Source organism: Tiliqua scincoides, chromosome 6, assembly GCF_035046505.1.
Source record: "Tiliqua scincoides isolate rTilSci1 chromosome 6, rTilSci1.hap2, whole genome shotgun sequence".
NCBI classification, from domain to species: Eukaryota; Metazoa; Chordata; class Lepidosauria; order Squamata; family Scincidae; genus Tiliqua; species Tiliqua scincoides.
The window spans coordinates 67,702,292-67,724,507 of NC_089826.1; the positions used below are offsets into that span (position 1 = coordinate 67,702,292).

At 44.9% G+C, this 22,216-nt stretch overlaps 1 protein-coding gene across 2 annotated transcripts in view; it reads left to right on the forward strand.

The window, feature by feature from the left end:
* The first annotated feature begins 447 nt into the window (after positions 1-447).
* FRYL (FRY like transcription coactivator) overlaps positions 448-22,216 on the forward strand; it is a 201,887-nt gene continuing 180,118 nt past the window's right edge. The window contains exons 1-2 of one of the 2 annotated variants that reach the window (XM_066632997.1): positions 450-535; positions 16,728-16,912. The gene's annotated coding sequence lies outside the window, so the exon portion shown is untranslated. Of the gene's footprint in view, positions 536-16,727; positions 16,913-22,216 lie in introns of both variants that reach the window. The other variant, XM_066632998.1, reaches the window with a different exon arrangement.

Genomic DNA, 22,216 nt, shown 5'->3' on the forward strand with positions numbered 1-22,216 from the left:
GGAGCAGTTTAAAGAGCCAGGCCCCCATTATTGGCAGGGGCGCCTGCACTCAGTCTCAGCCGACTGAGGGCTCCCGAGGACAGGCAGGCAGGCACGGATCGCAGAAGAGTGACGTCCGCATGGACCAATCAGGGAGAGAGGAGACGACTCCGCAGCGCCAATCGGAGGGAAAACACAGCCACGCGTCCCCCTGATTGGTGGGTACGATCGCCCGCCTTTGCGCACAGCTCCGGAGGCGGGACCCAGGCACAGAGCGGCCCAATGGAAGTAGAGGGAGGAGGCGGGGCTCGGGAGTGGCGGGGGCGCCGGCCAATGGACGGCGGAGAGGCCTGTTCCTCTGTGAGGGACGCCGGCCAATGCGGAGAGCGGGGGGCGGGAGAAGGGAAGGAGTCAGGATAAAGCGGAGGGAGGGAGCCACGGCCGAGGCGCTTGGCGGTGTTGGGGGGGGACGTGCAGGGCTTGCGGAGGAGGGCTGAGCTGCCCGGCGCGAGGCTCCCGGCACCTTCCCCCCGTGGCCGCGAAGGGGCAGCAGCAGGTAGGCAGACCTGGGCGGCGGTGCGTGGGGAGCGGCCGCGGTGCTGCGATGGCGTGAGGGAGGCTCCAGGCGCTTCTTTCCCGTCTCGGCGGAAGCCCAGCGCCGCCAACGCTGGCGGAGGAGGCCGCCCGCGGGGCACGCTCTGCGAACAAGGAGGCGCGAGTTCCGCCTGCCCGCGCGCTCTTGCGCCTCACAGACACGCCCCGCCCGGCCGGCTTTGTTTATAGCCCGAGGGCAGGTGTCGCTCGCTCGGTCCGTCCGCCCGTCCCCTTTCCTCCCTCAGCGCCGCCGCGCTCCGAGGGCTGACCCTTCCCTGCCCCTCCCCCGCCCGCCCAACCGTCGACCCCCCGCTCGCCCCTCCCCCCGCTTTCATTCGGCTTCCCTCAGAGTGGCGGTTGGTCCGTCAAGTCCCCGCACGCCACCCCTCCCCCCACACGGGTTGCCTGGCAGCCCGAGCCGCTGTGGGTCTACTCGGAAGTAAGTCTCATCATAGTGAATGGGGCTTACTTCCAGGAAAGTGGGAGAGGATGGCAGCCTCAGAGCTCAATCCTATCTGTGTCTACTCAGAGGTAGGTCCCGTCATTGTAAGTGGGGCTTGCTCCCAGGTAGGCATGGATAGGATTGCTGCCTGACTGAGCCCGATCCCGTGCGTGTCTACTCAGGAGTAAGTCCCATCATAGTCAATGGGGCTTACTCCCAGGTCAGCGTGGGTGGGGTTGCAGCCTCAGAGCCCAATCCAGTGCGTGCCTACTCAAAAGTAAGTCCAATCGTAGTAAATGGGTCTTACTCCCACGTAGGCGTGGTTAGGATACCTGCCTGAGTTTGAGTCCAATTCTGTGTATGTCTACTCAGAACTAAGTCTCTTTGTAGTCAGTGGAGTTTACTCCCAGGGAAGTTTGGAAAGGAGTGCAGTTCATGCCTCATTGCCCAGAGTGTGTGGTGTGGAGGGGCAGGCAGGGTGGTGGTGACCAAGGTGCTCCCCACCCCTTGCTGAGGCTGGGGGGGGGGGGAAGCCGGACCCAGTGGACAGAGATACAGAGGGGGATATGGGTGTGTGGAAGTGGCAACTCTCCTCAAGGCGCTGAAGATCCAGGCCTCTGCATGGTGCCTGCCCAGAAACAACTGCCTTCTTTGCTCCTCTCCTGCTTGGCAGGCGGTTAACTTACTTGCTTCGATGCTCAGGGCCTCTCACAGAGCGCACACCCAAAGTGAGAGGATGTGGGCGTAACATCTCCTCTGCTCCAGATCTGCTTGCCTGCAGTTTAGGCAGGCTGCAGTTATTTTGCCTGAGGCCAGCCACTCCCAGATCCTGGCTTTTAAAAGCTGAGTTAGGTAGGCTGCCAGTCAGGAGGCAGGGGTTCAGGGCAGTGTTTCTCAACCAGTGGTTCTTGAGGTGGTGTCTGGTGGTGCTTGCAGGACCCCTGGAGACCTGCCACCTGGCAGTGACACCAGGGACAGGACACAACAAACAACAGTAGAAGGCTTCAAAGCATGCTTTTCCACACCTGAAAAAGCATTCCGATCCACCCTCTTACTGATGCTTGTCATGTCACATCTGGCCTCTCTATCCAGAAGTAACTGGCAATGATGTCATCACCAGTTACTGCCAGTGTTACTTCGAATAGGTGGACCATGTGAAGTGGTATGGTGAGGAAAAAAGTTGGGAAACACTGGTGTAGGATGTCCAAGAAAGAGGGAGCACAGGTGACAGGTCTCTTCTAGCCTGAAGAGCGCTCTGGTGTCACTTTGCACTACATGTGCAAGGAGAGGACAAGGGTTTTATGTGGATGCAAATCATGGAACAAGTGCGACTGTTGCTTTCCTGGACCAGTTTAGCTCTGCATTTTTCACGTTGTAGGCCAGATTTTCTCAACATTTGTCCCCTGCTGTAGCACTTCACATGGTCCACCTATAGGAAGTACCACTGGAAGTAATCGGTAGTGATGTCAGCACCAGTTACTTCTGGATTGGGAGGTCAGATGCTACACCGGTAAACACTGGTAAGAGGCTCAGGGTGAACAGGAGGACTTTTTAAGAAAAGAGTGCACTGGAGCTCTGTCTACCAAGCTGAGCCACCTATTGCTGCTTGTTACATTGCGTTGCTGCTCCTGCTGCCAGGGGTCTGGGGGTCCTACAGGTGCCACCAGACACCACCTCAAGTACCACCGGTGGTACAAGTACCACTGGTTGAGAAGCACTGTTGTAAGCTGAACATGGCTGTTTATGACCTGTTTAAAAAGTTGGGGGAACCACTTCTTTGGGGTGACAATAAGTAGTTGCTGTGAGCTAGATAAGTAGTCTTGAGACCTTTAAAATGAAACATCTGCCTTTGGTTGTGTGGTTCTTTCTTAGCTTTAGTGGCTGGGTGTCCTCCCCAGGAACACAAACTATGAATCTGAGGGCCCAGTCCTATCCAGCATCAGTGCAGCTGCAATGCAGCCCCAAATGTTCCCATATCTTGAGGAGGCCTCTGTGATTGCCTGCCCACAACCGGATGCAGTGCATACTCCATTGTATTGTATTATTGTGCATACTCCATTGTATTATTATTATTGGCATAGCTGCACTGGCACTGGAAAATTGGTTAGGATTTGCCCCTGAGATGCTGAATTTGTATGTGCACATATTCTTTGGTCACATAAGTAACATACTTTTTCTTTCTCTGCACTACCTGCAGAAGGTAAGAGATTATGGCTTTGGTTTGTTCAATCTATTGAGTTTGCAAGTGCCCTGATAAAAAATGTAGATAATCTTTCCTCTCCACCTTCTGTAAGGGAGAGGGATACTATATTCTTGTCACCCATAGCACAGTCACAGGCCTGTTTCCTTGGAGGTAAATTCCGTTGCATTGAGGATTGTATTGTCGCGTAGGATTGTGGAAATAGGATATGTTTGTGATGCACTGTAGATTCAGTTAACCATGCTGATATAGTAGTTATTTATCACATAATACTACATTCTTTCTTATTGGTGATTTTTGCTCCACAAGCAATGGTAAGGATGGCGTAGAATTCAATTTCTGTCACCTTCGTATTTGTAAAAACAAACAAAATATCCAAATAAACTTGTTACAATAACTTGGTATTACTATAAATGAGAGCTGTTTGGTATTCTGGTGGATTGTTGTTTTCACTAGCGTCTATTACTATGTTGCAGTTCTTCCATGGCTTTTACAGCTTAAGTGAATTGATGTAGAAATAGTCCAAAACTGGCTCAGAAGGTTACACAGCAAGAAATTTGGTCTTAACAGTGAATACCCCTTCTTAGTGGTTCCAGGGTGGCAATGGGATACGGCAATCCTGGGCTATAAACTCTACAGGAGGGACAGGCAGGGGCCTGTTGGAGGTGGGGTGGCCGTTTATGTTAAGGAAGGGATAGAATCCAGCAGAGATTGAAGGCGGATCCGACTTCACTGTAGAATCTCTGTGGGTTAAATTACCAGGCTTGTGCAGCGATGTAATACTGGGGGCGTAATATCATCCTCCAGACCAGAAATCGGAAGGGGACTTTGAAATGAGGAAACAGATCAGGGAGGTGCCAAGGAGGGACAGGGTTGTAATCATGGGGGACTTCAATTATCCTCACATTGACTGGGTCAATTTGTGTTCTGGTCACGAAAAGGAGACCAGATTTCTTGACGTGCTAAATGACTGTGGCTTAGAGCAGCTAGTCACGGAGCCCACCAGAGGGCAGGTGACTCTGGATTTAATATTGTGCAGTACACAGGACCTGGTTAGAGATGTATGAGCCTGGTTAGAGATGTACCTGGTTAGGACCTGTTTAGAGATGTATGACCTCGTAAATGTTACTGAGCCATTGGGGAACAGTGATCATGCTGCGATCCGTTTTGACATGCACGTTGGTGGAAGAATACCAGGCAAATCTCTAACAAAAACACTTGACTTCCGACGGGCGGACTTCCCTCAAATGAGGAGGCTGGTTAGAAGGAGGTTGAAAGGGAGGGTAAAAAGAGTCCAATCTCTCCAGAGTGCATGGAGGCTGCTTAAAACAACAGTAATAGAGGCCCAGCAGAGGTGTATACCGCAAAGAGAGTGTGATTTTTGGTCACACTTTTTTTCTGAAATACAGGAGCAGACAATTGGGGGTTATTATGTGAGGCAGGTGATTCTGGACCTTTGAAGGTTCAAAGGAGTGAGGGGAGGGACAGTAGGAGAGGTGCTAACTGCAATTATGAGATGGAGTGAATGTGGCTGTGGGTGGGGTGGGGGAGAGGAGGAGAGAAAAGTGCCAATTGCCTTCTCATGTATTTGAGAAAAGAAAATAGAGTGCAACCAAAAACCCAATCCTAGGCATATCTACTCAGAAGTAAGTCCCACAGGCACGTTCCCCCCCAATGTTCCCCCCAAGTCTTTGGCTGCAATCCTAACCACAGTTTCCTGAGAGTAAGCCCCATTGAACAAAATAGGACATACTTCTGAGTAGACCTGGTTAGGATTGTGCCCTTTGTCATGTAATGATTTAATTATATTAATTACTACATTACAATTAATTTTTAATTAGTATAATTTAATGTAAGTAAAAAACTGGGGCTGTGCCTTGACAATTTTAGTGCCTTGACAGTGTGCTGTGAGCTGAAAAAGGTTGAAAATGGCCGGTCTAGATCAACACTATTTCATTTGTAAGTTTATTGATATTCAATATAATAACCTGTGATAGATATCTCTCTTTCTAGGGAATCAATATTTCTGAGTACTTAAAGACCTCTGGACACCACTGAAATTGCCAAGTACTATGTACACTATGTGCCTTATTGACTCTAAGTGGCATCAGTTCAGATTTGTCCAAGTAACAACCAAATAAATTTCCAAAAATATTTCATCAAAATGAGCCCAGGTTAACCTGGAAATCAGGGCCTGCAAGTCCAGGGAGTATTGAGGGGCTATGCTGAGGCTGATTGGCTGCATGAGGTAAAGGGAGCCCCCTAGAGAGGGGGACAGGGAACATATCCTCTGTGGATATGGGGGGGATGCCTATATTTCTTCCTTTTCACAATTTTTCACTGTACGTATTTTTCCCTATTTCTGCTCTTTTTCTTGTGCATGTCTATATGCAAAACATGCACAAATGTTTATGGAGGTGAATTGAGCAAAGATAGTTGCTGTATTTGTTGTATTTGAGGAGCAGTGGTACAGAACTACAGGTCTTTTTTGTGTACAAGTGTTGTGTGAACACCTCCAAGTCAGTAGCCATCTTAAACAAGACAGCTACTTGTAGAATGATATTGTAGCACTATGGTGCTTTGATTGGCCCATGTAACAGGCTTTGTGACCTGGAGTAGAAAACTGTTAGCTTTGGGAACTGAGCATTGCTAGAAGGGAAATGCTTCTTGCCTGTTGCACACAACACATTTGTGGAAATCTGGTGCAATTCTAAGTAGGGGATTCATATGTAACAAGCAGAGAAATATGAAAGTAAGTAGGACAGGGAGCATCAAGAAGAAAGATGTAAGAGAACAAGCATGCAAATGAGAGGTTATGTGTAAGGAGGGAAGGTTATGCGAAGCAAGGTGACTAATAACCAGGCAGTAACTTGTATAGGAATAAGTGGGTGCGTGGCAGCATGCTGCACCAATCTCTCTCCACAAGTAACCTTCATGATGTTATGTGGATTTAACCTGTCTTCTGACAGGCTTAAACATTGTTACTACAAAAAGTAGACATGTGCACAATTTGATGGCGATCTTTATTGAATGGTTCATGCTAAGACTTTTACTGTAACCTGTCTAAGCAACATTTCAAACTGTCACATGCCCTTTAGCTAAGCTGAGGTTTCCATTTTACGCAATATGTAACCTCTTATTTCTGACTGTCACTCATCTTTTCAGGGGCTCTGAAGCAATTTTATCTCTTCTTACCCTAATAACTTTCAGGTGGCTGTTTCAGGTGTAGGACCTTGATCTGTTTTGAGAGACTCTTTTCAGTAACCACCATCCATGTCCCATGATGTAGGTCAGGGGTCTCTAAACTTTTCAGCAGGAGGGCTGTGTTCAATTTCTGGCAGAGTGTTGAGGGCTGGAAAGAATAAAATTTAAATAAATCTGAATAAACTTACATTATTCAAACTTATATTAAATTTTAACAAGTTTCAGTACCCATGAATTGGGAAAATATTTATGGAAAGCAAGAAGTACCACAGACCTGGTTCCATGATTTTCCCAACATAAGATTCTCCCCAACCCCCAAACAGCAAAAATTAATTCATTAAAAAAAAAAATCTGAAAGTCAAGAAGCTCCACAGACCTGTTTCCATGATTTCTCCCAACAATCTTGGGGCAATCTTGGTCAGTGCCCCTCGACGTGCTCCATCCATGGGTCAATCCCGTTGAAGTCAAGGGGAAGCTCTGCTTTGCGTGTGGTGAGTCTCAGGCCCTCCAGAGGCTCCTGACCTTCTGGTTTTTCTGAAAAACTGGAAGTGACATTTCAAGGACTTAGAAGGCCTTCTGAGGCTTCTGGAAGGTTTCCCTGGCCTTCTGAAGGAATTTTAAGACCCTAAACCTTCATTTCTGGTTTAAAAAAACCAGACGTGACAGTTTAAGGTCTTAAAAGGCCTTCAGAGGGCCAGGGAAACCTTCCAGAAGCCTCCAAAGATCTTCCTGGCCCTCGGAACACCCCCTGGAGGTGAGAGAATCGGAGCTTGTCTTTCCTCTGGAGGATTACAGGGTCCCAACACCAAGATTGGGAGCCTCTGAAGGATCAGAGGCTTGCTGCGGTTGGAGACTCCTTGGGGGCCAGATGGAGGCTCCCTGCAGGCTGAGGGTTGGAGACTCCTGAAGTGGATGACTGAGTAGCTTGACCTACAGCTGTTGAATGACTGGATCCTTAATCAGTTAATGCAGGGCTTCTCTGTTGTTGGCGGCGGCAGTTCCTCAGAACTTGGTTCCACTTATTCAGCTCACAAATTCCCTTCGCATCATGCTTAAGGTCTTGTAAATTCAGTTTTTGCTTTGCTAAAACACTGTGAGAACAAAAACAGACACTGAGAACACTAGTCTTGGAGCCGCTAGACCAGTGGTTCTAACACATTTAGCACAGGGACCCACTTTATAGAATGAAAATCTGTCAGGACCCACTGGAAGTGATGTCATGACCAGAAATGACATCATCAAGCAGGAAAATTTTTAACAATCCCAGGCTGTAATCCTACCCACACTTACCAGGAGTAAGTTCCATTGACTATCATTGTTGAAAGAATATACATAGTAGCTTGTTCAAAGTATAGGTCTGTAACATTTCTCCAAATGCAGTCATATGCATGGTAGCATCAAGTCTAATAGACTAAAAACAAAATATTGAAATGAATTGGGACCCACCAGAAATTGGCTCATGACCCACCTAGTTACGAGAAACAGTCTGAGAAACAGTGCACTAGACTAATGCTACAGAAGTGCTAACAGGAAGTGGAGTTTAGCATTCTGTCTGCTTCCTCTGCTGTCCACTTCCTGTTAGTGTTCTCTTTGTTGCATCTAGTAGTGTTCGTCTAGTGCAGAGATTTTCAACATTTTTCAACTCAAGGCACACTGACAAGATGCAAAAATTGCCAAGTTTTTAAAATTACATTAAATTATTACGTTTCAATTAATCAATACAATAAAATATTCATGACAATTAAAGAAATTTACCACAAACTGAAATCACACTTCTCCGAACTTAAATAGATGTTTCGCATAAAGTTACCTTGAGGAACTCTAATTGAAGAGAGAAAGGGAAGTATATGTGGTTCCTGGAAAGGAGGCAAACATGTTTGAAAGTAAGATGGTCAAATTTTTTCAGAAGTGTTAAAACGTGTTGGCAAAAAGGGCAGAGCACATGGCATACTGGAGAAATGTGGAGTGAGGCAATGAGGTGGCATGACCAGAACAAGGTTTGGGATCCAGGTGGGGGGAGAGAGAATGGGAAAGATTCCAAGACCTTTGGAAAGTGGGGGCAAGATAGAAAGGGAGGTGTAAACTGAGATTGCAGTATAAAATTATAGGATGGGTGAAAGAAGGAATGAGTTGCATATGGGGAAGAAAAGGAGAGAGATGTGCCAATTGCCTGCTTGTGTGTGTGAGACAATGCAGGGAGGGTTGCTTTTGGGGCATTGCAGGCAGATAAAAGGTGGCAAGGGACTCTCAAGGCCCCTTTTCAACCAGCCAGCCCTTCAGCCTGGTGGATTCCTGCTGTTCATTTGCTTTTTACCTGCCTGCCTGACACGCTTGCTTGCTTTCACTCACAGAGCAGTTCCCACCCAGAGCTCCTCTGAGCTTCTGCTGCTGCCCAGTCAGTATGTTGCAGATGAGAGGCACCCCATCCCAACCCCGAGGCTTGAGAAGGGCACTGACTGGGAAGTGAGCCCTGGCTTTTCTGTTGCAGTGGCCACTGCTTCCCCTCACCAGCAGCCAGAGTTGCTGGCCCTACACACAGCTGTCCCAATCTCAGCGCCATTGAAGCCACAAGGGCAGGGCTTGGGAGTGGATGCTGTGGGGATGATGGACTTCCACTGGCAGCAGCTCCTGGAGGTGGGCACTGCAGGTTGAGCAGTGGACAGAGAGCTGAGGGATAATAACTGCCAGGGAAGATGGGATGGACGGGCGGGCTAGGGAGGCCTCTCCTTTAATGGCTGGGTAACGAGAAGGCGAGAGAGGCTCCCTAAAGAGCCCAGGCGAATATAAACCCCAGAGGGCCTGTGCTGAGGCTCTTGATAAAGCAGGGTAGTGGCTGATACAACAGAAGCCTGGTTGAATCACAGTGACTGAGCGCAGAGAGCTGAGGAATGGAGGAGGAACCTGGGTGCTCTAACCCCTCCCCCTTCCCAGTCTGGTTCATTGTGGGGGTAGCCTTCCATCCCATACATGAGTGGACACTCACACAGCAACAGGAGCTTCAACAGCAACAGGAGCAGCAGCTTCCAGCCACTTCTTCCAAGTACGCTGCCGTGCAAGGCTTAAAGCAGCTGTTCTCACCAGTGGCTGTTGTCTGTGCCCTCTGGCCCTGCAAAACATTTGAGGCCTCTGTGGCACACCTTTGTGCCTCAGTGCAGCGGTTGAAAACCGCTGGTCTAGCAACTCGAAGTCTAGTGTTCTTAGTGATTGCTTTCATTTTAACATTGTTTTGTAGTAAAGTGAAAAAGCTTTGTTTTGTAAAGTCTTGGCACATGAAGGGAGGTGAGTCGTGAGTGTGATGGGGGGATTTGAGTCGATTTTGCTGCTAACTACACTTTTTGGTATCCACAGAAACAGCAGGAACCTATCCCTAGTGGATATTGGGGGATGCAGTGTTTCCAATAATGGAAATGACTGGCTAAATTCATCATAATACTGGCTCCTAGGATATTGCCTGGGCTTTATTGAGTGGATTACTTTGGAGAAGGTGTTACATGGCGCGTCCAAAAAGTTGGCTCTACTATAAATAATAGCATTGTAGCTGATACTGTGTGTAACACAAAAGACCAACCAGCATGTATTCCTGCTGATTATTATCTGTAGAATAGTTGACTGCTTCTCCACCAGTGGATATTTAAGTCATGCATCAGGATTGTTTAACACTTTCCCTTTCTCTTGATGAAATACAGGGGAGGCTTTCCTATTTGATGCCTCCTATCCAAACATTTTAAAAAACATTTTAAAAAAATGTTTTGCATTTGAGGTTACTTCATATTTTAGGAAATGTTGAGGTTAAAATTGACCTGCATGGAAGAGTTGAGGTATAATGTGTTGCAATGTCAGTTTATTGTGAAACATTTTTGACAGTATTCTTTTAAATGCTTGATCTATCTTGCTATAAAACTTTTTTAGAACTTTCAATATAATGAATATTATAAGCATGACCTTTGTTATCTAGTAGCTACCCAATGTTGAAGTCTAAAAGGTTTGCTTTGATTCCTTTTTTGATGTAGGCTGTCTTGTTCACTTTTCCTACTCTCAGGCCTGAGATGTTTTTCAGCATACAAAATTCTGCTTGTACAAGTCAAACAGCCATCAATTTCAGGCCCTTCAGTTACCTTAAATAGCTTGTCAAACAGGCATGGATGTCCTCTTGTTGTTGTTTTAAAACTAGTTCAGTGTTCTTGAGAACAGTTTTCTATTTTTGTTGTTCAAAAGTGGTATATGATGCCAAATCTTTGCAGACTGGCAACATTTTCTTTGGTTCTGTTCTTGCATTTCTTAGGGGCAAATGGAATGGCTGTTGCTTTCCATGCCTCATTATGAGACTCCCTTAGGCACCTGGTTGGTTTCTTTTGAAAATGCAGCACAGGGCCTTGATAGATTATCTCAGTGTAAGGGCAGGCGAATCTCTGGTTTCAGACCTTTGTTGATCAAATCCAGCATTTTGAGTTGTCAGAAGCCAGTGAAGTTTCCCCTCACACCCTGTAAACTGTGATCACTATTGTGGGTACCTGTTAATAACCTGGCCTGTATGTTCTTGAAGCAGTTGTGGCTTCTGTGCTGTTTGTGGCACACAATTTATTTTAGAAATCTAATCTGAATGATTATCAAAGCATGGTAATGTAGAGCTTCAAAATTGCCAGCACTTTGAACTGAACTTTGTTTACAAATAACCTGTGCAAATTGTGTAGAGTTGAAGTGATGTGCTCCCAATGACAATTCTCAGCTGAAAGTATGGCTGCAGCATTTTGTATCAATTGCAGTTTCCAGGCATTTCTCAGGGGTAGCTTTATGTTGGATACATAGCAGTAATCAAACCTGGAGGTGACAATGCTGTATGGATAAGTGTGGCTAGATCAGTCTTCACCAGAAAAGACCATAGCTGGCACAAGACACTGCTTGTTACTACATACAGCCATTTGAGAATCTCAAATCAATGAGTGCCTGCCCAGTAGCAAACTCCAGACTACACTCCCTTGAAGAAGGAATGTAACTTCCTAAAAACACAAGGAGCTTGTTGTAATGGCCAGACTGAAATTCACATACGCATATGTTGACCAACATCAATTATGACTGGTAACTCCACTATACAGGTTGAGACTAATTATTTGCATGGGTTCTGTTCCAAGCACTCAGTGGATGGCAAAAAACACACAATTAAAAAACAATTTCTTTGCTCCATTGATTTAAAAACAGCCTTGCTGACCTTTGTGTTGCAAGATAAGAGTTATTAAGAAGACAATCCATCAGCGCTTTGCTCAGACCCTCCCTTCACCAATGAAAAATGATCACCTTTCTTTCACTCCGGGGGAAGGGAGGGATCAGCGGGAGAGAGAAGGATTGATGGGTTGTCCACTAGCTGCCCCCCCCATTAAGGAGGCTATTCTTAAAGGACTGTTCAGTTTTTTAAACTGATTTTAAAGGGATTCATTTTTCCCCTTCTCCAGGGATCAGCACATTCCTTCTCATTTGCAGGGGCCATTTGTGTTGAGTCAAATCTGTGTATAAATAGGCTGGACCTGTATAGTGCTCTTTCCTAACAGAGTTGGCAGTTAAGCAGGTTGCAGTATCTGTCAAGAATGGGGATGATGGTATTCAGTGGCTATGTAGATTTAACCTAATGCTTAATCTTATCAATGCACCTCACAAACAAGTGTTCCTTCCACAATTGGCCAGCAACTGCATGTATATAAAACCAGCTTTTCATACATAGCATCCTTTCTACTCAGGTCAGCTACCTCAACATTAAGTAAAAACTATAGGTCTTGTCACTGTAGTTTGAGCAAAATAGTAGATGTGAAGTGTTAATAAAATGGCAGCATAATCTAAGCAGAAATGGCAGCATCTGATCAGTTATACGATACTTGCAGTCAAGGGTCCCTTTACAATGTATTGTTGTAATTTAGTTTATGAAGTCTCGTTCTGTATTTTTGTAGGCAAAACCATATACCCAGAGTTTCAAAAGTAATAGGGAAGTCTCCAAAATATACCTCAGTCGCTGCAATTTTATTTATAATATGAACTTGGCATTTCAAGAACAACCATTCAGAGGATGCTTCACAAGCTCATCGTAAAATTGTATCATGCTGATTTGCTTCATGCCCTGAATGAAAGATGATCCAGATCAGAGAGAGATCTGCCAAACTTTTACAAATAAATGTGTGGAGGACTAAAGGCCCAATCCTATCCAACTTTCCAACACCGGTGTAGCTGCAATGCAGCCTTGAGGTAAGGGAACAAATGTTCCCATACCTTGAGGAAGCTTCTGTGATTGCCCCACCACCATAGGATGCAGTGCATGTCCCATTGGCGCGGCTACACCAGCACTGGAAAATTGGATAGGATTGGGCCTTAAGCCTTCCTGGAAAAAAATCTTTTATACCAGGGGTGTCCAAACATTTTGGCAGAAGGGCTAAATTATCTCTCTGACACTGTCAGGGGTCAAGCCAAAAAGCATCACCGCAGACACCCGCCTATAAGTCGACCTCACAGACAAGCCAATGGCATGTTTTGAGCAAAAAAATCATGGAATTTTCTATGACCCTCGGATAAGTCGGGGATCTTGTTTTGTGTGATTTTTACCTGAGGCCGGATCCTGAAAAATAACCTCCCAGTAATTGTTATCTAAGAACTATACAGTCTCCAATTTATTGAAAACATAGTAAGTATTAAAAACACAGTATACATACATAGTATATACAGTATGTGTACTTAGCATATCAAAAACTGTTTTTGTACAGACTGTAATTTATTAAAAACTATGATCTATCTCATAGATTAGGTGTCTCCAAACTTTTTGGCAGAAGGACCACATCATTACAGATTTTATTCTTTGATAAAAACACATGGGAGTGAAAGAACTGGAAAGAACACTGCACAGTGGGGAGATTTAGTTGCACATCGGATTTTATTTCATCAAGCAGGGAGTAAAATCCAGAAAAGGGGGGGGGGAAGAAGAGGAATGAAAGAAACTGGAAAGAACACCTCTTGCCCAGGGAAGACACTGCACAGTGGGGAGATTTAGATGCGCATGGGGTTTTATTTCATCAAGCAGGGAGTCAGATGGGGGGGGAGAAGGGCAGTGAAAGAAACTGGAAAGCAGCAGTGGATTTACTCAGATGTAGGCCCTCTTCAGGTGGAGGTGCAGCAGCATCTCCTGGGGTGTGGGGCTTTGGGATTACTGGCAGCCTCACCTCCCGCCCAGCCGGTCTCCCCATTGCACAAGGACCTGGAGGAGCCCTGGAGGAGGAAGGGCGGTGGGGGCCAGCCTGCTGGCCCAGCGTTCCCTGCGCCCACTCAGAGCTGCTGCACGCACTCACTTCTGCCGCCCGCGGAGGCAGGGAGCAGAGTGGGGGTGTCCTGGCTACGGCCGCCATCACCAGACTGATGGAGGGCAGGGAGCGACCTGCACTGCCTACTCCCAGGCGCACGGCTGTGTCTGTGGTGGGCACGGAGGGAGGCATGTTGCCCCTGCCCAGGGAGCATCTGGTAGGGAGCAGGCAGCGCAGGATACTCCCTGCCCTCCATCTGTCTGGTGACGACAGCGGCAGCCAGGATGCCTCCGCTCCCTGCCTCCGTGGGCAGCAGGACTTAAGCGAGTTCGTGCAGCAGCTGCGCGGGGGAGTGCTGGGCCAGCAGGCTGTCCCCCCACCACCCTGCCTCCCCCATGGCTGCTCCGGGTCCTTGCGCAATGGGGGGACCTGACGGGAGGCGAGGCTGCCAGGAATCCCACAACCCCACGCAAGACCTCAAGAGGCGCCGCTGCCCCTCCTTCCGCAGAATCCCTCCCTGACCGAGGCAGGGCGCAGATGGCCCCCTTGCCCCTTCAGTCTGCCTGCATGACTGCACAGATAAGACGAGGGGGGGGCGCGATTCTCCCATCATTTCCGGGCGCAAATTTGTCGCCTTGTAGACGAATATCTATGGTGATTTACATGTAAAATTTGAATAAATGTACATAAATTTTATTCGAGATGCAACTTATGAATGAATGAAGGTCTTGCAGTAGCTCAAGGCCTGTAAAAGGCCTTGCACAAAGCAAGGCTGACCTTTCTTTCACTGCTGCTGCTGCATCACAGATATGAAACGGCAAGCAGTGGAGGGAACCCTCGTCCCACAGCTCATGCAAGTGGTCAAACAGTCCCCCTCATGCTGAGAGCAGCTGTGTTGGGCCAGCATGGGCTCCAGCAAGTCTCTGGAGGGCCAGAGGCTCTTTGGGGGCTCCCCGCGGGCCTGATTGGGAGCCACCGAGGGCTGCAAGTGGCCCCAGGGCCGAGGTTTGGGCACCCCTGTTTTAGACTGATGAAGTCACCTTTAGTTGAATTGCCATGTCAATCAACACAACACTGTTTATTGGGCAAGTGAAAATCTATACATTTAAATTTGAAGAGGTTTCAATACTCAAGGTGTCACAATTTAGATTGGGATTAGTACTACTGGTCTCATGGTACTATTCTCTTTTTTTAATCGGACCATGACTGGTGAAAGTTATCTGGCCATTTTGGATATTTTCTTCCAACTGTAGCTAATGGTCCATTACTGTATCTTTGTGTACAAATGGTTAGATAAGCATTTTCCTTAGCAGTGGATTGGATGCCATGGACAAGTTGAGTATCCTGCCCAATCACCAGTTCTTATTCCACTGAATTTTCTTTCCTCTGGGACATTCTAAAGAATGCAGTTTGTCCCAAAACCCAGAACTGTTGAGCGACTTAGGGCGCAATCCTAACCAACTTTCTAGCACTGGCATAGTTGTGCCAGTGGGGCATGTGTTGCATCCTGCAGTTGGGGAGCAGTCAGGGAGGCCTCCTCAAGGTAAGGTAATGTTTGTTGCCTTACCTCAGAGTTGCATTGCCTTTATGTCAGTGCTGGAAAGTTGGTTAGGATTGCGGCCTCAGGCAAGAAATTGTTGATACTTGTGCACAGATTATTGCAGATTTATGTCAAAAAGCTTACTCTATTGTAAAAAGAGTTGATAGAAGTATTGAAGTGAATGGACAGAATTTTGAACAATTGTTGCATTAGCATTTGTTCTGTATTTTTATATTCTCTTGCACATACATAGTAATTCAATGGCAACTCCTTGTCATCCCTGTTACTTCTTGGACACCTGGTATATTACTAAGATGTTATGGTCTTTGTGCCCAGCTCTCCTCTAGCCTGCGTATTCTGAACTTAGACTTTATTTTGTGCTTCTTGACGACTCTAATCAGGAAGCAGAATCAATTGTGCATGAAATATGGAGGATGATTAAGAGGGAGTGGGGTTTCCCATGTTCGACTGGTTTCCCATTGTTTACTGCTAAAAGGAAATCAGTAAATTCTTGTATTAGAACACTGATAAAATTGTTTGAGTACAGCTTTGTTTATGTCTAGAGTCTTTCATTTTATAACTATATTTTTTTGAGAACTAAATAAGATGTAAGCGCTATTGTTGCATGTTGAGACTCGAATTGTTTGCATGCAGTTAAAATTTGCCTGAGTGGCCTCCAGGGCAAAATTAATAAGTCTCTTTAAATGTTAAATGTTTTCTGTAGATGCCTTGTAGGGAAAGGAAACTGGCAGGGGGAGGGAACCCTGCAGTTTAAGCAAGTTAAAACAAGTATGTAACTGACAGCGAGTCTGAAGTGTGTTCTTGTGAACCTTTCCAATAGGTCACTAATAAACACGCAGTCAGTGTACTTTAAAATGTAGACACAATTGTATCTTAATGAATATTACAAGCCCATTAACTTAAAATGGAACTGCTTTTGGAAAACAAATGTATTTGGCATGTGAAATTTCTGGAGTAAAGGCTTCATGGGAATCTCTTCATTGACTTATCAAGCTCTCTTATAATCTCTTCAATACCACTTGGCAGCCTATTACATGCCTGGTAAATTATATTCCATTGCATGTAAAATCTTGTGTGACATTATTTAAAATCGATCCAAGAGGAAGTCTGTGTGCTGCGTGGATGGCTTCCTGCTGCAGTTTTGTTGCCCTCTTTGTATCAAATATATGTTATGAGCATAGGAGGTTGCCTTATCCTGAATCAGACCATTGATGTGTTCAGTATTGACTGTGCTGACTGGCAGTGGTTCTCCAGAATTTGACAGGTGTGTTTTTCTGTATCTTGGTTGGAATCCAGACTTTTGTAATCCTTGGGAAGAGAACAAGCATAATGTAGCACAACTGCCTCCCTGTATCAGATCTGCTGACCCATCTAAGAAGTCATTTTGAAGTTGCCTTAAGGGCCCTTTTTGGCTAAAGGGCAGGTTTGGCATAAATATAGAAAAACTGTATACTAATATCTTTTTTTCTTTTCTAGCCTTCTACACATCATTTCTGCATACTCTGTGACTGTCCAGCAAGGGGAATAAAAGCGTTTTTCATCTTTGTGCCTACTCTTGCATATTCAAAGCACAAGTTTGACTCCTGAGAGAAGAATGTCTTGATGGGTCTACCCTAGATGATTTGCATCATACACTGTTTATCACAAATGGCTTTAAGTTGGTAAGGCTATATATCACCTTGAATAATTTTCTACTTGTAATCTTGTGTAAATCTATCAATACATCCATCCTTCCCAACTATTCTTAAGTAGTAGTGTGTGCTATACCAATATATAATATTGACAAATTCTGGGTACCATTTTGCCATGGTGACTCAAAATGTCCTCATGTTGGTACATAGGAAATGCTTGCAAGGCTAAGTGATAACCATTGCTGTAAAGTGCAGCAGCCCCTGTCATGGCTACAGGAGCAACTGGACCTTCCTGTTGCCAGTGCTGGAAGTGGAAGCAGCAAGAGCTGCAGGATTGGGGAAGGTGCAACAATCATCCTGAGGAAGATAAGGAGGGTCACTCATTACCATGTTGGGAGTTTGTGTAGCACAGGGCATGTGCACTCCAAAATGTCCTCTGGAGGGAGGGAGGGAAGGAGTGAGTGAGTGTGTCCTTCTTTCTGCACCTTCTTTGCAATAACCCCTGTGCCAGCCTGGAAAGGAGGGGAAGAGATAGATAGTATGCTTGTTTTACAGTTGTCTAGTTGGAAGTAAACCCATTGAGTTCAGTGACACTTAAGCTGCAATCCTAACCTCACTTTCCTGGTAGTAAGACCCATTGAACACTGTAGGACTTACTTCTGAGTAGACCTGGTTAGGATTGTGCCCTTACTTGAGTAAGTGTGTATGGGGTTGCAGCTTAGTGTCAAGAATTTTAACTTTTAAAAGTTTCTTGAAGTAACTTTATTTTTGGATCAAAGCCTTTAAATCTTTTCTTGCCATCACATTGACGCTTGCCAAGACATTGACACTTGGTTTTGGAGAAAACCAGAAGTGATGTTTTGAGGCCTTCTGAGGGCTGGAGAGGCCATGTATGACCTCACTGTCCCATCCCCCGTCCCCCAAAGGCTTTCTGAAACCTCTAGAAGGCCTAAAAACATCACTTCTGGTTTTTGCCGAAGTGAAGTTTTTAGGCCTTCTAAGACCCGGTAAATGGACCTGGAGGGGGGGGGAAGGAGCAGTGGGAGGAAGGGGATCACAGCGGTAATGTTGCCCCTCTGACTCCCCCTAGGTGTGCCAGTGACCTTGTGTTATCCTTTATGCTGCCAACAATATGCCTATGCATACCAAAAGGGTTAAGAGACACTTTTTGAAATCAGTAGTTCTCTTATCCAGCTAGAGGTGAACAACAGTCTGTATTCATCTCGGCACAGCAGATTTTCCAATGCAGGGGCACAGGGACTTTTCTGCACTCACCAGAGACTGCTGGTGTCTCGTGTGCGTTTGAAGATTGTGAGTTCACATTTATTTTGCAATGTGAAAGTCTGCTTAAATTGAAAAGCAGTATACGAATGTTTCAAATGGGAAGTTATTGAAAGTACCTATGACATTTTTTTGCCTCTAACCAGCAAGTTGAATTTTGTTTGTCCCACATACTTGCCAGTCTTGTACTCTTGAAAAGTTAATTGGTCTAGTTATTGATTAAGCAAAAAGGTGGAGGATAGGATATCCCTTTTGGTAACTTACTTTTTGGTCTCTTAGTTAATTGGAAAATATTGTCTCTTAACCCTGACTGAAGCAGAAATTGTTTCTCCCTGAAACAGGGTAATGGCACTTGCAAGAGCTGGTGGGGAGTAGTCTTGCTCATTGAATGTGGAGGTTCTGATCTATAAAAGATACCCATACCCATCCTTTTCATCTAATAGTAGAAAAAGGCGTGGTGTCGATGGCCTGCTGATTTGCTCACAAGAGCATTTACATTTGATGTCCTGCTGGCTTGCTCACAAGAGCATGGTTATTAATAGGGGAAATCGCAACCAAAAACCGGAAGTGGGTCATGATCATTATTTTGAGTTTCTGCGCACTTCAGGGGGGTGCTGTGGAAGCTCGAACAGGGCTCCCTGCATTCCTGGGAGCCCACTGCAGGAAAGCCCCTGTGCCCCTTGAAAGGGGCGTGATCCAGGAGATTGTTTCCCTCCATTCACCCTTTCCCACTCCTCAAGGGGGCAAAGGCCAGGGCCTCAGGCTGGAGCGTCACAATGCTCTAGTTTGAGAACCACTGGAAAAGTATAAGATATAAATATTTTAATTAAAAAAATAGGGCAATATATATGTTAGCTTATAATGCTTGGCTCTATGAACTAGAATTTGGCAGTGAGAAGTAATTTTAGTACAGTGAATCAAAGTGAATGCTTTCTTTTGGGGACTTGTTATGTAGCCATCCCCAAGTAACTGTAGTACTGGTTTTAATAACAACATTCTTCATTTTATTTAAGTTATTCTAGTCCTGGGAATAAATTTTAAACTCAGGAAAGCTTTAGATGGGGAAACAAGGCCATAGGAAGGGATAAAATTTAATAACTGAAAACTTGTTTTGTTTCTTGGCAATGCAGTCTTCCCAGACATTTAGAGTTGTTGGATTTATGTGTGGGCTCTTTCTGTATTCTGCATTCTGTTTAGTGGGAGTAGCCTAATTCAATAACAGTATTGTTCTTGGTATCATAAGAATGTTGTATTTAATGCCATGTCAACTTATTTATTCTAGTATGATTCTAAGATAGGCCTTTCTTTAGCTTTTATTTTTTTCTTAATAAACAAGGATGTCAAAATTTGATCATTTAGTAAATCAAGGCTTTGTTAATTAAATGTGGCAATTCTATTTTTTGTCTCTTGGTAAAAGGTGTTTTTGAGGAGTTCATTTATGTTTTAGAAATGTGAGTGTCATATGGGATATCCCTTATATCAGTGTTTCTCAAACTGTGGGTCGGGACCCACTAGGTGGGTTATGAGGTGGGTTTCAGGTGGGTCTCTTCATTTCAATATTTTATTTTTAATATAGTAGACTTGATTCTACCATGGTATGTGACTGCATTTGGGGAAATGCTACAGACCTGTACTTCTAACAAGCTACTATGTATATTCTTTTAACAATGATAGTAAATGGGACATACTCCTGGGGAAGCGTGGGTAGAATTGCAGCCTAGGACTGCAATTTTCCTGCTTGATGATTTCACTGTGGTCATAACACCAATTTCAGTGGGTGCTGACAGATTCTCATTCTAAAAAGTGGTCCTGATGGTAAATGTGTGAAAACCACTGCCTTATATGAATAAGACCAGGAGCTAATTGCAAAGGTGTGTGTGTGTGTGTGGGGAGGGGGGTATGAAAGTGAAAACAAAAGAGTAGAAAACAGGACAACAGTAGTCAAAGGCATGGTGATGTTTCGGAGTGTGGCAGATGCAGAAAAGAAAGGGTACATACAGACAGTGGTACATAGTTCTTGTGGCATAAACATACACTATTAATTCCACAGTCATTTCTGGTCATTGGCTCTGCAAGTTTATGAAGACTTGTGAATGAGAATGATTGCTTTTATGTACCATGGAGAAACTATCTTGCTATCATTCCACTTTTGCTTCCTGGCTTGAGACAGACAGTCGAGGTATGTGTATGTTTGTCCCACTGGTGATGGAGAACCAGAGATACAGTCACTCCTTCTATGACTGATGAGACAGTTAAACTATCTGGCCAAACATCATGAGTCCATCCAGGATGAATTGGGAATGTGGCCTAGGAGCTGGGTCTCCCCAGCTCTCCCCTCCCTGGGTAGAAATAGTTTATTTGTAATGCATGGCAATTGAGGATGGCATATTGGAAAACTTATTGTTGTAAGAGCTAAGTAGGATTCCAGTCTTCCCTGATTATTTTACTTTTATCTGACCCTTTCTTGAAGGATTTCATGACAGTGTACACAACTTCCTTCACCTTAAGCAATTTCTTCCCAACATTGCATATATGGAATAGGGATCAAATGTGTACACCTGTGGGCTGGGCAGCATGAGGTTGAACTTCTGAGATTGGTTTGGATGCGAGAGTAGGTCTACCCACTGTGGATGATCCTGACTAGTCGCTGAGTGGGGATTTGAACCAGGGTCTCTGGTTTCAGTCTAATCTAGTAGTATCCATAACATCACCTAGGCTTACATATATATATACAACTATGTTTATCTAGTATTATACTTAAGATATTGTTGAAGTTTGGGGAAAATGTTATTTTGGTGAAGGAGGCTGCTCTCACAGTTTCCGTACTCCCAAGGTCACTACTTTGAGCCTAATAGTAGCTGAAATTATTTTTATCCAGTTTGTTGCCTCCTCTTGGATTCCTGAGGAATAACTAGTAAAACTGAAAGTCTGTTGAGATCTGTAGAAACACTAAAATGTAGAGCTGATACCTGATGAAAGAAATCTTTGACTGCAGTCTCATGATGCAATGGGATGGGAAGGCAAAAAACTGTTTCCCATTATCCTGATTTTTCATAGTCTTTCACATGTCTGCTTGACCTCTTTCCCAGAATTTTTATCTATGAGATGGTCTAGCAACCATTACCTCTTCAGTAGAGCTCCTGTGTGTCCTGTAGTTTGATGCTCAGTGACTAAGCTATGACTATAACCCAGGGGTGTCAAACATAAGGCTTGTGGGCCGAATGCGGCTCATGGAAGCAATTTATCCAGCCTCTGTTATAATTGGGCTTTTCCAGTATGATAATTTGGCTCTCTCATATCCTGAAAATATAGATAAGACTTGTGCACTTTTTCTTCTATCATTTGCAGCTAATGAGTTACTATTTGAGAACAAAAGTGCTTACTTCTCCCCATCTGCAGAATGATGTCACTTTCTGCTTAATGATGTCAGTTCCAGCCTGCAGCAGGCCCCATGAATGCTAACTTTGGCCTTCTGTATGACAGGTTTGACACTCCTGCTCTAACCTGTCTAAGTTCATAGCTCCTGAAAGCAGGACATACTAATACTAGATTAGTTAATATGGGCCTTTGTGTTTAGCAGTTGAGTTCTAAGTGTTGAATATAGCATTTCTTTTACATTTATGGACACAAGTGAAATATTTAATAAGACTTCCTAATATCAGTATTGTTTGCCTTCATATCTTAAAATATTCAAGTAGAAAATATGAATTCTAGTTTTATAGATGTTATCTTATGTTCAAAATAGCATTATTTTGTTATGCACAAAATATAATGACTTTTGATCTCGTCTGATCTCGGAAGCTAAGCAGGGTCAGGCCTAGTTAGTACTTGGATGGGAGACCGCCTAGGAATACTGGGTGCTGTAGGCTTATACCATAGTCTTTCGAGACTGAAGGTTGCCAACCAACCCGATTGTGTTCATGGAGCACTCCTCACTGCCACCTGGTGACCAGAAAAGAATCAAGGCAGATTAATTTTTACTTTAGACTCAGATTAAAATAGATCTTAGCAGAACTTCAGCTAGAGTTTGGGGGAGAGTTGGGCAAAGGGAAG